The following is a 16137-nucleotide window of genomic DNA, read 5'->3' on the forward strand; positions in this document are numbered from 1 at the left end:
TCGTTTAAGTATGATGAGTGTCTTTATTACCCCGGTACTATTAAGAGGAATTGATATGAAAGTAAAATTAAGCATTCAAAGAAAAAAGATTTGGCGGAAGTGCCGCTTTACTGAATAAATTTGGTTGTTTTTAAATTGGATTTTTTTTTTTTTACACAAGTTTCAATTTTCAAGGAAATATTAATACGAAAATTGGAAACTAATAATAATTGCATATCACAGGCCAAGTCGTGTGAGTGTTACTTCATTTCTTTTAATGTATTCATTTGTCGCTGAATAGAAATTAGCAATAATAATTATAATTAATATTAAAATTAAGTTCGGTTATAAACAAATCGATAAATACAAAAATGGTAAAAAAAACCTTCGAAGTACGAAGTGCAAAACTAAATGAAAGTGGATCTATGCATTTTAATTAATGATTAATGATAGTAGAGTAATTTGTATAAGTTTAAATAGAAATATTACTAATCCGTAACGTATTTCTGTAAAATATAATCAAACTTCACCCTTTCCAACATGTGCATAACAAACATGCACGAGTATGTTTGTTTCCAAGTTAGCAAGTTGCATCAAGTTCGAACATATCACAGCATGACTTCCCCCTACCACCACTTTTTAGGCTTTAGACAATTGAAATAAAGGTTTAATCAAATTCAAACGTCTTTTAGCTTTTGTTGAAAGAGGTGCTTGCCAATTTATGCTACTTTATTTCTTACTAGAAAACTTTTCTGAAGACTTCATACATCTTATTGGTTTGTAAGTAGATATTTTGGCATTTAATTATTCATATTAATCTACATAATTCAGAAAACTAGCCGAACTAGAGTATTGTGTAGTTATGTTTCTTATAATTATTATTATTCCAAAAAATTAAAATGCAGATTCTCTTATTATTTTTTTTTTTAATTTCTCTATTTCTTTTCATTGGTGCATTTTCTGAAATCCCTTTTCTTTTTCTTTTTTTTTTTAGAAACATATTACAGAAGATACGAGAGCACAAATTACGTACAGTTAATAACAAATAGATTATTCAACAATAATTATTCATTTCTCTACTGTAATTTACTGTAGTCCCTTTAATTGAGAACTTATACTAAAATACTTTAATAATTAGCTGTACTAAAAATATGCATATATCTATTTTATAATACATACAGGTAAACCTAAAGTTGAGGTTGTGAGAAGCTATTAAAACTGTCCGGTAGGACAGTTGTATAAGGGTTGACCATCAAAAACTGCACGAAAAAGTGTAACGTTGAAAAACACCCAACTTTGACAATTTTTTTCTATTTTTCTATAAAAGATAAAATTCCCAAATTTTCTTTAAATCTTACTCCAAATTCTCCTTTATAACTATAATTTTTTTGCAACCACCCAGATCTAATAGGTTTCGAGAAAAAAGTTGCCGAAAATGAGCAAAAACGGCTTTTTCAAAAAATGTTCTTGTTCTTGTTCTTCTTCTTCTTGTTCTTGTTCTTGTTGTTACCTTTTTTGTAAACAACGTAGCGCCTAAACGCGTGAACCGATTTTCATGAATGAGGTGTCATTCGATTCGGAACTTTATGTAGATGTGCCTTTTGGGGGTCTCGGCCCTGTACATCGAATGGGAGAGGAGTTAGCCCCCTTTATGTAAGGCCCCCTCCAAAATTATTATTACTAATTACTCTGTAAATCTTGGCCCTATTTTGATAAAATTTGGTAGGATGATAGGGTTAGGGCTCCCCTACCTAACAATAAAGCGACGATCTGCTCTTACACTTGTTAAGGGGAAGTATAGCAATCGTTTCAAATTATCGACACGTGAACCGATTTTCATGAATGGAGTGTCAATCGAATCGAAATTTTGTACAGATTTGTACTTTAAAAGTCTCGACGCTATGCCTCATAAGGAGGGGAGTTTGCCCCACCCAAATAAGGCCCTTTCTAAAACTATTATTACCAATATTTCTACAAAGCTTAACCCGATTTTGATAAAATTTAGCACGAAGAAGTGATTAAAGCTCTTCTACGTGGCTGTGAAGTGCCATCGTGCTCTTACACCTACTAAGAGGAAGTACTGCAATCGTTAAAATTATCAATGAGTGAACCGATTTACATCAATGAATTGTCGTTCGATTCAAAATCTTTGCCTTTTAGAAAGAAGTACTGTAATCGCAGTTTATTTTTCTTGCTCCTCTTAAAAGGAAGTACTGAAATCGCAGTTTAATTTTGCTATTTACGTACAAATACCTTCCTATTTTATATAAAAAGGCTTTCTCAAAAAAATTGTTATTGAGGATGGTTTGGGGACCGCAACTATAACCATTCTTTAAAAAGATCTCTCCAGTGGTAGTTACGGTTCCGATTTAACACCTTATCAGGTTATAATGATAGAATAGCTTATTCCAAATTTTAAAAAAATCCAATCTGTAAAGCAGATATGTAACTTTGCTAATAGACAAAAAGGAAAATCTGTCCAAAAGGTACAAAAATCTCCTTAACAAAAACTTACAGTTTAAAAAGTTAAGTATAAGGGTTGATTAAACGCCAAAAGGTACACAAATCAGCAAGTACCCAACATTTCATTAATACTTCATTGATATTATTTAAGTAATTTTACCGCATTAATTTTCATTAATATTTTTTAAGAATTTATTAGATGTCACATACCCTTATGCTGGCCAGTTCATTCATAATAGTTATAATTGTGATAAAATGTATATTATATCTTCGTATAAATAGGTACTTTATTTTAACTCTATTCCAAATTATTCTTCTGATTCTGAAGTTGTCACATATACATGCATGTTAAATTAGAAAAAGACAAATTTAGAGTCGGCCACTGTTTAAATTTGAATCACGGAGGATTTAAAGCAATATTTCAGTCTTGAATTCGTCTTACCGAAATATTCGTGAGGACAAATAACACACAGTTAATAACAAGTAGATTATTCAACATTATTTATTCATTTCTCAATTGTAATTTAATTTAGTTCCCCTAATTTTACTTATGGTAAAATACTGGAATAATTAGCTGTCCTAAAAATATGCATATCTTATTTATTTTATATTACATATACACAACATTGTGGGAAGAACACCTAGATGGAGAATGTAATTGAAGAAAACTATATTATTTGCGATAAAGCCAGATAATTATTACCTATTACTATAAACGTTTGACTACTTCATAAAATAACAATTACTTTAATCGAAGAATGAACTTAAACCGACGATTTTTATTTAAAAATAAAAATAAATAAAATCATTGATGTAAGTTGGTGTAAGCAATTTTTAAAAAATTTTATGAATTTTTTAGCCTCATATTTTTTTATTTTTTATAACGTTTTCTTTTTCACCAGTGATTAATAGTTTGATTATTATAGATAAATAGATATTACAGTCAATCTAAGTTAAATGGTGTGCTACTTGAACAAATATTTTGTAGATGAAAATGGCCAGCATAAGGGTATGTGACATCTAATAAATTCTTAAAAAATATTAATGAAAATTAATGCGGTAAAATTACTTAAATAATATCAATGAAGTATTAATGAAATGTTGGGTACTTGCTGATTTGTGTACCTTTTGGCGTTTAATCAACCCTTATACTTAACTTTTTAAACTGTAAGTTTTTGTTAAGGATTCTTTAATATGTTTCATTCATCTTCGAAACTCATGAATTATTTATAATAAAACAGAAATCGTTGAAGAAAATCAATTTATGAGATAATCGAAGTTGTACATTTATGTACCTAAAACCAGTCTAATGTAAATTTAAAAAAAAATAAAAGGATATGAGCGTATTTATGTTGTAATGGAAAACGCGACAAATTTGAAGTTTATGCCTACAAAACTAGGGCGAGTCAAACAATGTAGCACAGGTAATTGTCAGGTATCAGTTCTAACAAAACTAAATATTTCCACTTGTCAAACAACTAACGCTACATCTCCCCTCTTTTAAAGCTAACACAGCCTATGCTAATTTGGGGGAATATTTCGCTAGAACTGAGAAATGTTCTCCACTAGAATCATCTAGTTCTCCTTCAGTTTCACAGCCAACTAATTCAATTGGCAAGTTGAAATCGCATTAGTGAGACTAATCAAGAACCAGGAATAGTTTGCCTCTTGCTTCTGTGGGCTTCTCTAACGCCAACATTACTTCTCGTCAGTTATATAAGCAAGACCCTAACTGAAGAAGGCCTGCAGACCAATTTGCTGTGGTTATTGTTTGTTAGATAATATGATACTCTCTGGTATTCATCACTTACTCGTCCTTCTGATCACTTTAACAATAATATGATCCATATTCTTTTTTGCTTACAGTAATATAGCAATGTTTATCCGTTAGTTTAATAAACGGAAGTCAACAATTTGCTTCTCATATTAATGGTGTTTTTTACTTGAAGATAGCTTTTTTATGCGACAGATTCTCAAAAAATTATTTAAAAAATATTTAAGTTAGTAAAATTTAAACAATAGATTTTTTTTTTAAACATTACCTTCACTCTTCGACGCATCACTCTTCCTCCTGTCTTTTACAATCTAATCCTTTACCAGCAGTCAAAGTAGTCCGCTACCTTGGGTTTTACCTCGACCAAAGACTTACATGTAATCCTCATGCAAGACTTAAGAGATCAGAACTCAACAGACGCTTTCGACTACTGAAAAACTGACTAGACTATAGAACAAAACTCACTCTGGACAACAAAAGACTTATTTATGTAAGACTTTATACTAAAGCCAGTCTGGGGTCTTTGGCATCGAATTGTGAGGTTCAACCAAACGAACGCTCAAATCTGCAAAGGATCCAGTCCTTGCAGTCTAACATTCTTCGCTCTATAGTTAAACGCTCCTTTCTACGTCACCAATCAAACCATTCACACCGATTTAAACATTCCTCACGTCACACAAGTTGCTGAAACAAGATACAGAAAATTCCATCTTAACATTCAATCTCATCACAAACCACTTGTACAACATCTATCTTCCAGGACATTTTCAAACAACACTTCTAGACGTCTTAAAAGACAGTAGCCTCGCGATCTCCTCTCTGATGACGAGAGTCAGTAGAATTTAGAATGTTATTGGAGTGTTACCGCTGGGTAACTTCTCCACTCTATGTGATTATTGTCATCATTGTTGCTTATAACTAAGGAACGGATTTTTATGTATTTAAAAATGCCAAATATTTAATTAAAATATGCATTTATTTTTCGTCAATTATGTGGAAAATACGTGATTTTCTTAAAATATTTTCTGGAATATTTAAGTAAAATGGACATTTTTTTTTATGAAAATGGATTTTTTTTTGGGGGGGGCAAGTTATAATTATTTATACAAGAAAAGAACATTTTTACTATTTATTAGGAACAAAATAATTTGTTTTTACAAGTTATAATGATTTATACAACAAAGAAAATTTTTACTATTTATAAAAAGATGTGTTAAATTTTCAATTTTGAAAACTTCACTCTTCGAAATTGTTTGCAACCACATGAAATTTCAAACTTTGAAACGTAAAGTGACGACGATCTGGGCGTAAGATGGACTTGTAACGACTAAAATCCTTTGAAATGAGGATTTTTAAGTTTGTGGAAAGGGATATCTGCTCTAACCAAAGCCCGACACAGATCTGTACTCAGAGTAGACTTACTTGATGATGGAGATGTAAGGAAGGCTTGATAGGACGTCCTCTCTTTCTTTCTGTTTTTATTCTCTATGTGCGATCCGGTGGCAATATGTTGGGTGACTTGGGAACGTTGAGAGCAAGAAACGCGCTTGTCACAAGCTGTGCAGTACAAAATGTCTCCATCACTTCGAAAAAATTCCGCTGGAAACTCGCGAAGATATTTAGCAACCAGTTGTTTGTTTGAGGCCGATGTTCGTGGCATTTCACCCAAAAAAGAATACAATAAGTGACCGAACGAAATGAATTGGACACTTCAACGAACGAGCTGAAAGAACAGACAACGTCAGACAACTTCAAAGAACTAACAAGTGCCCGTCACTGTTTAGCAGCATTCTGTGTAAATTACAATAACCATTGTACCCACCGTGATTCACAGCCCTACAGTCTGTGGTTCACAGTTCCTGTCAACCACCTCCCAATTATGAAAATATGCCCAAAATGAAAAATATGAAAAAATATGTACATATTTTGATTAAATATGTAGAAATATTTATTTATTTTAATCAAATATGTATAAATATGCGATAACATCCAAATATGTGAAAATATGTGAAATAAAAGTAGACTCAAACGGCTTAAAAAGTGTCAGTATGAACACTTCTAGTTGAAAAACGTCTGTAAATTGCCTAGAAAAAAATATGTAAATACATACGAATCCGTTCCCTACTTATAACACAATGAAATGCGTTGATTGTAACTAAATAAACTATCAAAAAACAAAAGAAAAGATTTTTTTTAAATCTTAATTTTATAAAGTAAAATCAAACACAACTGTAGCAACTTTGTATGTTCACTCATATTTTTATTTTTAATTGAAGGTGCCAAGCTGTTAAATATAGAGGATAGAGGAAGAAAGATTTATGGTAATTTCAGACCTAATTTTTTATATTTTTACCAAGCTTTCTAGTGACTAGGTTATCTTCAAGACTTACATATACTTATTGACAATTATATTTTTCTGCATTGTTAACATCAAAGGTTGGTTTGTCTTCCTGCCTCACTGTGTAGTTAATCTCAACTAGATCTAACCACTACCTAAACAGTCCGGACGGATGGCACACCAAACTTTAATGTTAAAAATGCATAAAATATTACAGTCATGAATAAGCATAAGCTTGAATATGAACTGTCCCTAGATCGAAAGTTTGGCAAAAAATAAATAAATAACTATGATTAAAATTGGTGTTAATCTTTCTCCCATTTTGGATTAATAAATCAGTCAACAACACTCTATGCATTAGTAAGTTCTTATTATAACAATACATAATGCTTGCCAAGCATTGCTTGGTAACTAATTCTCAGTATTTAAATTCGTTGTAACGTTTAAAGACTGACTGCAAGATTATTTTTCATCTAAAGAAATCAAATTTTGTCTTTATATTTACTGTAGTAGTAGATATTTAACAAAACAAAAAATAAATAAAAGAAATTTAAGTTATAAACCGATAAAGTTTTAATAATATCAAGTAATAAAAATGTTATAATTGTAAACAAAGAATATGAAAAGTTCCCCTTTTATAATATCCGTATGTCGTTTAATATTATAAATGTTGTGTTGTCATGTTAGACAATGCTAGATTTACAAATGAATTTGTAGAATTAGGGGAACGGATATCGCACCCACATGTTCCTGTCTATACAGCGCAATAACTGTTAGGATGCCACAGTTATACAAACTGTTCTGGTAATTGTGGTTTTATGACAATAAGTCCGGGTGCAGTGCATATGCATGGAAGGAAGAGAGAGGAGGAACGTTAGAGATTGTTATTAACAATAAGTAAATAGTAACAGATGTGCTTGACTGAGTGAGCCGTCTAAATGTGTCCATTTTGCGGCATTAAGGATTAAGTATTAGGAGAAATGAGAGGGTAGAAGAATATTAAGAAATCAAGGTTCATGAACAATGGCTGCTCTTCCATAATTTCCTTAGCAAAAAAAAGAGAAAAACATTCAGTTTATTTGTTGAAGTTAAAATTCATGAAATTTATTGCTTTCATATCCACGCTAAGCAATAACCATATGTTCAATTCTTGAAGATAAAGGTAATAAGATTATAGTTCTATGAATTTATTTTAGGTCTTGTGTTACGTTTTTTGAGTGTAAGATTGTAAAAAATATGAAAACTACGACTACCTAGTAAAATTTACAAAGGTTGGGAAACAAGTTTCAAATTGCTTCAAAATTGTAAGAAAGTTTTTAACATTTTAGTTTTCGAAAAACAGTTCAAAATTTGCAATAAAAAAGTCTTCTAGAAATATGATTATTTAAAGACTGACTTCATTCCTGGGAACAATTTTTGTTTATTTGTTTAAGCGAGCAAAATGTTACCAGCCTTTCTGAGCTAATCTACACAATGTTTACAATAATTTCTTATAAAGTATTAACACTAAAGTATAAAACTAAAAGGAGTATCTAACATTCAAGAACATTAAGTTAGATACTGAAAGGAGTATCTAACATTCAAGAACATTGAATTAGATACTGAAAGGAATATCTAACATTCAAGAACATTAAGTTAGAAACTGAAAGGAGTATCTAACATTCAAGAACATTAAGTTAGATACTGAAAGGAATATCTAACATTCAAGAACATTAAGTTAGATACTGAAAGGAATATCTAACATTCAAGAACATTAAGTTAGATACTGAAAGGAGTATCTAACATTCAAGAACATTAAGTTAGATACTGAAAGGAATATCTAACATTCAAGAACATTAAGTTAGATACTGAAAGGAGTATCTAACATTCAAGAACATTAAGTTAGATACTGAAAGGAGTATCTAACATTCAAGAACATTGAGTTAGATACTGAAAGGAGTATCTAACATTCAAGAACATTGAGTAAACCAAATATGATCTTTAAACAAAGTACCCATTTATACAATTTTTTTTAGATCGTAGATTGGTTTCTACAGAGGCGATTAGCAAACATACAGATTTCTCATAAAAACCATTAAATAAAATCCAAGGCCTCTAGACCAGGAATCGAACCCAGTGCAACAATACTTCTTATAACTTTGCAGGTCTCGCCTCGTAAACCGCTCGGCTATTGTGGCGCTCAGCTTAACATGTGTTTAGTTTTAAAACTAAAGTTGAAGCATATTTATAAATGATGTCTATTATTGTGAAAGATTTTCTTCAACAGGTCACCTGTAAATGTTGCAATTAACTGGTACCTTTGATGATTATATTCCTTTGTTTGTCCAAAGATACAATCATGCGTTCCAAACGAAAAGAAATGGACAACAATTTTTATTTTATTAAATTACGACAATCATTTGTAGTACATGGGCTTTTTGTGTCTCTGCTCTTTGACATTTACTGACAGCGCATTAATCCAAACAAAAAAATTATGCAAGTCTTTAATATGCTCGAGGTTACAAGATTGTTACTTGCTTCAGAATCAAGAGGACTAGCATTTCTCCACGACAAAGAAAGAAGCAACCTCAAATTGGGAATTATAATTACTAGTATCATTTTTTTGCTTACTTACTGACAGATAATGTAATTAAAGAATTGTCAATTCTGTGTTCTGGCTAATCTGCACAGACAGGAAGCCAACAAACAAACAAACAAACAAAAATTCTGTGTTAATATGGAATTGATTAATGAGCAGAAATCTTTAATCAGATTTAAATATAATCGTTCTCTTCTTCCGTAAGAATAGTTTGATTTAGTTGGAAGAACAAAAGCGGATATAAGCGGTTTGTGCATCATTAATTTCCGTAGCTTTCCGCACGCATATTCGTCGTGCAACATTCTGGTAACCTCATTCTGTCTTAACCCTTCAAGTTACTATAAACCCCCTCAAAAAAAAAACCTAATATCTGTTCCCTATCAACAGCTTTCAAGTCAAAACCATCACAAGAATAAATTTGCAGAGTTATCACAAATAATAAGAATATCAGTACACTTCTTGAGGTGTAATTGTACTTTTCTTAATTCCTTTACTTTTAAAACTGTGCTTGAGGTGTAATTGTACATTGTAATCGTACTTTCCTTAATTCCTTTACTTTTAAAACTCTGCTTGAGGTGTAATTGTACTTTTCTTAATTTATTTACTTTTAAAACTCTGCTTGAGGTGTAATTGTACATTGTAATTGTACTTATCTTAATTCCTTTACTTTTAAGAACAAACAAAGTTTTGTACATAAAAATTATTAACGTTAATAATTGTAAATATTATGTTCACCTGTAATTCTAATCAATTTGTGTGAAATTTCATAAACATATATGTTAGTTCCTTCTTCTTTAAGATGTTCTTAATGCTCTCAGATGATACGCTGAACAGGAGCTAAACAAGATTAATTACATGTTCAGTCATTAAATTTTATAATAGTTTACTGAATATTCTTTTTTAAAAAAATCAAATAATGTAATGACACTTTCTCAGGTGGCTTTGCGCCTTTAACGTACGTTCCCGTAATCGGTTAGTAAATCCATTTCTTATTAAATTTAGGAGTATGCTGGCCATGGACAAACTATCAGATGAGCAAATTCGCATAATTAGCTGATTTAAAAACCATTTTTGGTAAATCAGAAACGTCCAGTTATGACCGAGCCTTTGCCGGCGTCCTGGCCAGTATAATATTGTTGGCTCTAGGTTAAGTATGGAGATACTTCCATTGGTAGTTTGGGTTTTAACCGCTGACTGTTATCTCTCTAAAACGGTGGTGCAGTCCAGCCTCGGTAGTAAGAACGTTTTTAAGAAATATGTGTGCTACCCTCTCAATAAAGACTTTCCACGCTGCTCCCACGGCGATGGAGATAGTTAATTTTTAATCAGTGTATTAATATTATTTTTGTTCTGTATTACTATTAGTCTTTTCAAATATAGGTATATAATGTTGGAGGCCATACTTTCTTCTATTTAAACAGTCTCTCGTAATTTTTTCCGGTTTGAGAAAAAAACATATGTAAAGTCTAGTTAATAAAAAGAGTTGTTAAAAAATTTAAAGAACAATAAAAAAAATTGAGCATATTATTCAAATAGAAAAATAAAAAGGTAAAACGAAGAGCCCTTAATTCCCCACTTATTTATGCAACGCCACGAGCTCTGTCTCTCAGAATCTTATCGAAATAGCCACTGATATTTACTTTTAACTGTTTCCATTAGATTCCCAAACCAGTAATACCTTCCTAATTGATCGTCTTAAAAGTTTTCTACTTTAATTGGATATTTTAAAAGTGCCAAGGAATCGCTGTAAGGATTTTTTTTTGTATTACTAATTTTGTTTTATCCCTGTTTTATTTCCAGCAGATATTTCAGTCGTTGATTGCTGTATTTATTCGCTTAATTTACTTTTTATTGCATTTCATTTTGTATAGATTATTATTATTTTTTTTATTTAAATGACCTTTAAAGAATTATATTTTTAACAATCTCACCATTTCATATAACTGATCAGAAATGAACTGCTATTTCTGTTAGTTTTGCTGTTTGCATTCTGATCACGTTTAAAATTTATATACAGGGTGATCCATTTAAAACGCTAATAACTTTTCAGGAAAGCGGAAATCCGGAAAACCCATTAAATAAACTATGTTTTTTTTTAGTTTAGTTTTCAAATTTTCCAACCCCAATGCTGTATCTTCATTTTTGGCGGAGTTACGGGCAAAAACTTGATCCAGTTTTCATCAGGACTACTTGTTTTGACAATGATTATGAAAACTACATAAAAAATGACTTTGACCGCGTTTCGATATCGCTAATATTTGTCAAGATATTTAAGATCAAATTTTATCTATTCGTGAACGGTTTTCAATATTGATTTTCCACCAGAAATACACGTTTTGGGAGGCCCTCTGACTGCAAAAAAATGTTATTTGTGACGCAAAGAACAAAAATAATAATAATTGAAGATTTTAAAAAATGTAATGGTTGTGGGTGAATCAGGATAAATTTGTTTTATCATCAAATAAAAGCAACCATCACATCATGTTAATGCACCCCGTATGCAAGACTTCTTGACCTATGATTACGGTAAGAATCACTAGCCAGGGTGTTGGTCTAGTGATCAAGAGCGTGGCTTTATAAGTGGGAGATCCCCAAATCGAATCCCGCAATAACTACATTTTATTTTTAAAAAAAATATGATGTATTAAGTACTATGAATGACTGCAAACTATAGGAAATCTATAGAATCCGCAAACAAAAATAAAGTACGGAATTACGAAGCTTATTTGGTAAAAACAGATCTTGTAACTACCCCATATGCTTAAGCTAATGACATAGAATGGAGCCATACAAAGAATGGGGTAAAACATAAACCGTGTGGCAGGCAGCGGCCAAGCAGAAGATCCAGGTAAAGGTGGTTACCAGGAACTGGAAGATTGCAATGAATTGTGGTGTCAGACCGATGGCGGACGAAAGCAGGGAATTATGGAAGCTTGGTAACTCTTGCTTAGTGTGGAATAACGAAGTCTCATTTCGCTTCAGTTTCATTTATATTCGAATTTTTCTTTAATTGCTTGGCCACTTAGCAATAAATTCCATTTCGAAAATGAAATCCAATCATACCATAAACTTTTTTACTTTACACCGTTTAAAATTTGAATAAATAGCAATAACCAGTTAATAGTGTAAATCAGATCAATATTTTACATTTAAATGCAAAAATATTTAAATATTTTTTGTCTTTTAAAACAAAGGCGTACTGTTTAGTATTTAATTTGTATAATCAAAATGTGGAAGATACGTTTCCAGTCATTAGAATGATTCAAAGAACTGCGGCAACAGAATATGCAGCCAAGCTACTACTTTCAGCACTCCTAACAGCAGTTAGTATTAATTCCTCTTTGTTATTCAAAGGCACGCCTCGTTCGCCGAGGTGTGGTCCCAGCCATCCGCAGCCGCTGTGCTCGCTGATAAATAATAAAGCACGCCCACACTAGCAAATTATATGTACATGTATATACACGCTTTCGCAGTTTGCAGTCTTCTTATTCAGCGCCCAGCGGGCGATTATGATCTTTACTATTATTATCTGGGATGGTTTCCGCTCTTTAAACATATCCCTGATAGGGTAATTTTATATGGTTTCATCCGCATATCAGAGGCTACCCAAACTAAGTAGCATTTATTGCTTCTTTGCTTACCTACATCCACGGTCCATCCTGCACGCAAAACTGCTTCTTGCACACTACTAATCCAAGGCTTTTTCAATCAATAAACTTAGCAGTTTCTCTTGTATTATCTAATAAAACTAGTACCTGATTCCGGGTAATGTTTATAAAATAAGGACAATATCATCAGAATGTATATTTTATAATAGTTATTAAATGGTTTTGGCTGCCTTTCCAACAATGTCCGTTAATGTTCTCTTACTCGAGGTTAATCTTGAATTCGTATGCCTGGTCCCGATAGTTGGCCTGTACATGGAGATTGTCTAGAGCTAACTTTGGTGGATCTATTTCCTGAAAAATTAAAGAGAAAGCCTCAAAATTCCAAAGAACTTATTTACGAAAAAATACTACTATTTCACTAATCTACAAAAAGAAATCTGTACCTATAACAATTGCTTTAAAAGAGAAAAAAAACATATTTTAATCAGCTTAAAACTACTTGACAAGCAGCAATAATGTTTATGTCAAAGTTAGGTTAGGATTTTATGTAGGGACACAAGGAATATTTATAAAACTACTTCATCCACTAAAAACATACTCGTAGTTATTATAATTCCATTACTCAGAGGATGTATAATAATAAAAAAAGAATTTACAATTAAACTTTTAACCTTCATAATAATTTTAACATTATAAAGTACATCACAACGAAGTAGCGTACAATTACTGTTTTATTTTACAAATATAGTATTATTTTATTTTACATATATAGTATTAACAAAGTGAAACTGCGTACAGGAATTCTGATTACCCAGTTCAATCACCCTAAATTAGTGAGGAAAAATTATGTACGAGATGATACATTAATTGTTTCCTCATATCCATTGACTCCTGGTTTCGATGGCTAAATGTTGGAAGATCTGAAATTGGCATCCTATGATTTTAATAAAATAAATATATGATCATATGATATTTTCACATAGAACATCTATTTATAATTTGTTATCACTATGGATAACTAACTAAATCTATCCACTCTAGATTCTTTGCAACAATTACAAATTATATTTTTTCAACTAAGAAAACAATTCTTGATGAAATAGTGTCAAAAAGTCTTGGGGGTCATGATGATGTAATAGAAATTCTCTTCATGCAAAATGATCAGGCATTAAAGATAAATTCTTCAATAGCAAGCAATTTGATAAAAGATGTCACACACATGTGTTATGCCAATCTATTCAATTCAATAAGCTAAGATAAAGGTGAAAAATCAGTTTTAAGAGTGAAGCTAATAATGGAAAAGTATACCTGTAATATACAGTAATCAAATTGTGCCAAATTACGCCATTGCTCATTGCTGCAGTCAGAACTTGTATTGTGTCAGTTGGAAACCCTCATTTTTTTGGGTAATGTTCGCTACCTAGTGTCTACTCTTTTAACTAACATTTAACCTTGAGAATTTATGTATGATTAATTTATTGAAAATAAGTAAATAGTAAAATATTTTAATGAGTTTTAACTATCTATAAATACTATTTCAATTCTTTGTTTTAGGAAAATGTAAACTTCATTATATTAAATATCTGAAATGGGTGAATTTTTGTTATTTTGCTTTTTTTTTATTTACCTAAAAATTTCTATTTCTTTTCTCTAAAAGAATATTGAGATTTAGAATTAAAACTGAACTTGAAAATAAAGAATTTATTGTTAATCAAAATCATTTTTAAACCTTAAAAAAACCCAGAATTATTTTTCTGATACAAATTAAGAAATGAAACCTTTTCTAAATTTTGAATTAGTAAAAACAAACTTATGAAATTTATAAATATCCTAGCTTGCATTAAATATGTATTATTAAAAACAAGAACATTCACAATGGTTAGGAAATTTAGCCAACTCAGTGATGTTTGTAGGCTACAAACCTCATTGAGTTGGCTAAATCACTAGCAATTGTAGAATATGCTTCAATTTTTTTTTTTCACTTTGTTATATGTTTTTTGTTAATCTAATATATTTAGAGCTTTCCAAAAGTTAATTTTAATTGGTATTTTTAGTAAGTGAACACGTTTTAAATATTTGGTTCAGATGAATACTACTTTTGGTCTTCTTTGAAGGAAATACAACTTGAAAGAGATTATTAATTAGTCGTTAAAACTTACAAGTAAGTTTTGAGTGAATGTCTTAATATTTAGGCAACGGAAATTAAAAATAAATATAATTTTAAATGAAAAAAAGAACCTAGTTTAAATAGAACCTTATTTATTAACATAATTTTATGAATTTTACTCTTTGTATAAAACATGGATTTTGAAAATAAGGATCATTTATACAATCGCAGAAAGAAAAATCTGATAATATTTTATAAATCCACTTTTCCAGAACTGGATAAATTTGGCATTTTAATAAAACTTGACAAGATTAAATTTGTTATTTTGAAGAGGTGAACCAGAAGGTTGGGTTAATATTACCATAAAACGGAGGATTTCTAACTCACACAATACAACATTCTGAACCAAAACAGAAACTTTGTTTGACAAGCAATCCCCCAAAAGCAAGAGATGAGAGTAGGAGTAAAAATACAAACACCCGAGTAAAGGGGACATTGTGAAGAACACAATAAAGGAATGATCCCTGGAGACATAAGCGCTCAGGGTAAGATTGAGTATTATAGGAACAAAAGGAGAACGGGTGAGTGAGAATGACACAAAAAAAATCCTCACCGACACCAGCAGAGAGGTTACTTATGAATCTTAAACCAGAGCTGACATCCCCAGGATATATAGCCTAACATTGGATGGGAGATTGGACCTATTTAAAGAAGTTACCAGGACATAATTCAAGTGTTTACTATCTGCTGAATTACAGCTGTGTCATCGAGTAAATAAAATTCAAACTATGATACAATTTATCTTTTTCCTTAACATAAGTGTTGCCACCAATCAAATAAGGTTTTTACTAACTCTTGTCGTTTATTTTCACGTTACGCTCAAGGAAGCACAACTCAAAATGAAAATTAGTCAAACTCGTATTGGGTAAATAAATATTCTTTTTAGGCACCACGGTAGCCGAGCGGTTAGAGGCGAGACCTGCAAAGCTAATATGTATTGTGGTACTGGGTTCGATTCCCGGTCTTAGGCCTTAGATTAGATTAGATTAGATTAGACTAGGGCGGCCTCAAGGCCTACGCCACTGCGTATCTATTGTGGCTCCCCTCATTCTAAAGCTCACCCTCCGGACCTGTCCTTTTAATCAGACTCTTAATGCTGGAGAGCAACTCTTGGGGTAAAGCTCACAGGCCTTGGTTTTTTCCTCCCCGAGGAAAGTAACATCCTTAGCCACACGAGCCCCTCACGTTGACACAACCACGTGCAGTGCCGTTCCTCCTCTTTCTGACAGA

At 31.5% G+C, this 16137-nt stretch overlaps 1 protein-coding gene and 1 long non-coding RNA gene across 6 annotated transcripts in view; both read left to right on the forward strand.

Annotated features, from left to right (window-relative positions):
- Ten-a (Teneurin-a transmembrane protein) overlaps nucleotides 1-16137 on the forward strand; it is a 1628256-nt gene that overhangs the window by 949176 nt on the left and 662943 nt on the right. The gene's annotated exons all lie outside the window — the stretch shown is intronic.
- LOC141460167 (uncharacterized) lies at nucleotides 13671-15644 on the forward strand. Of its 3 annotated transcripts, XR_012461753.1 has the most exons (3): nucleotides 13722-14146; nucleotides 14295-14332; nucleotides 14795-15644. It is a non-coding gene; the product is annotated as an uncharacterized lncRNA (long non-coding RNA). The 3 variants fall into 3 exon arrangements; XR_012461752.1 differs by lacking the exon at nucleotides 14295-14332 and having other exon boundaries at nucleotides 13671-14146; XR_012461754.1 differs by lacking the exon at nucleotides 14295-14332 and having other exon boundaries at nucleotides 13671-14146; nucleotides 15120-15644.

The sequence above is a fragment of the Rhodnius prolixus genome, unplaced genomic scaffold (genome assembly GCF_049639745.1).
Source record: "Rhodnius prolixus isolate KJV_2025 unplaced genomic scaffold, Rpr scaffold_6, whole genome shotgun sequence".
Lineage (NCBI taxonomy): Eukaryota > Metazoa > Arthropoda > Insecta > Hemiptera > Reduviidae > Rhodnius > Rhodnius prolixus.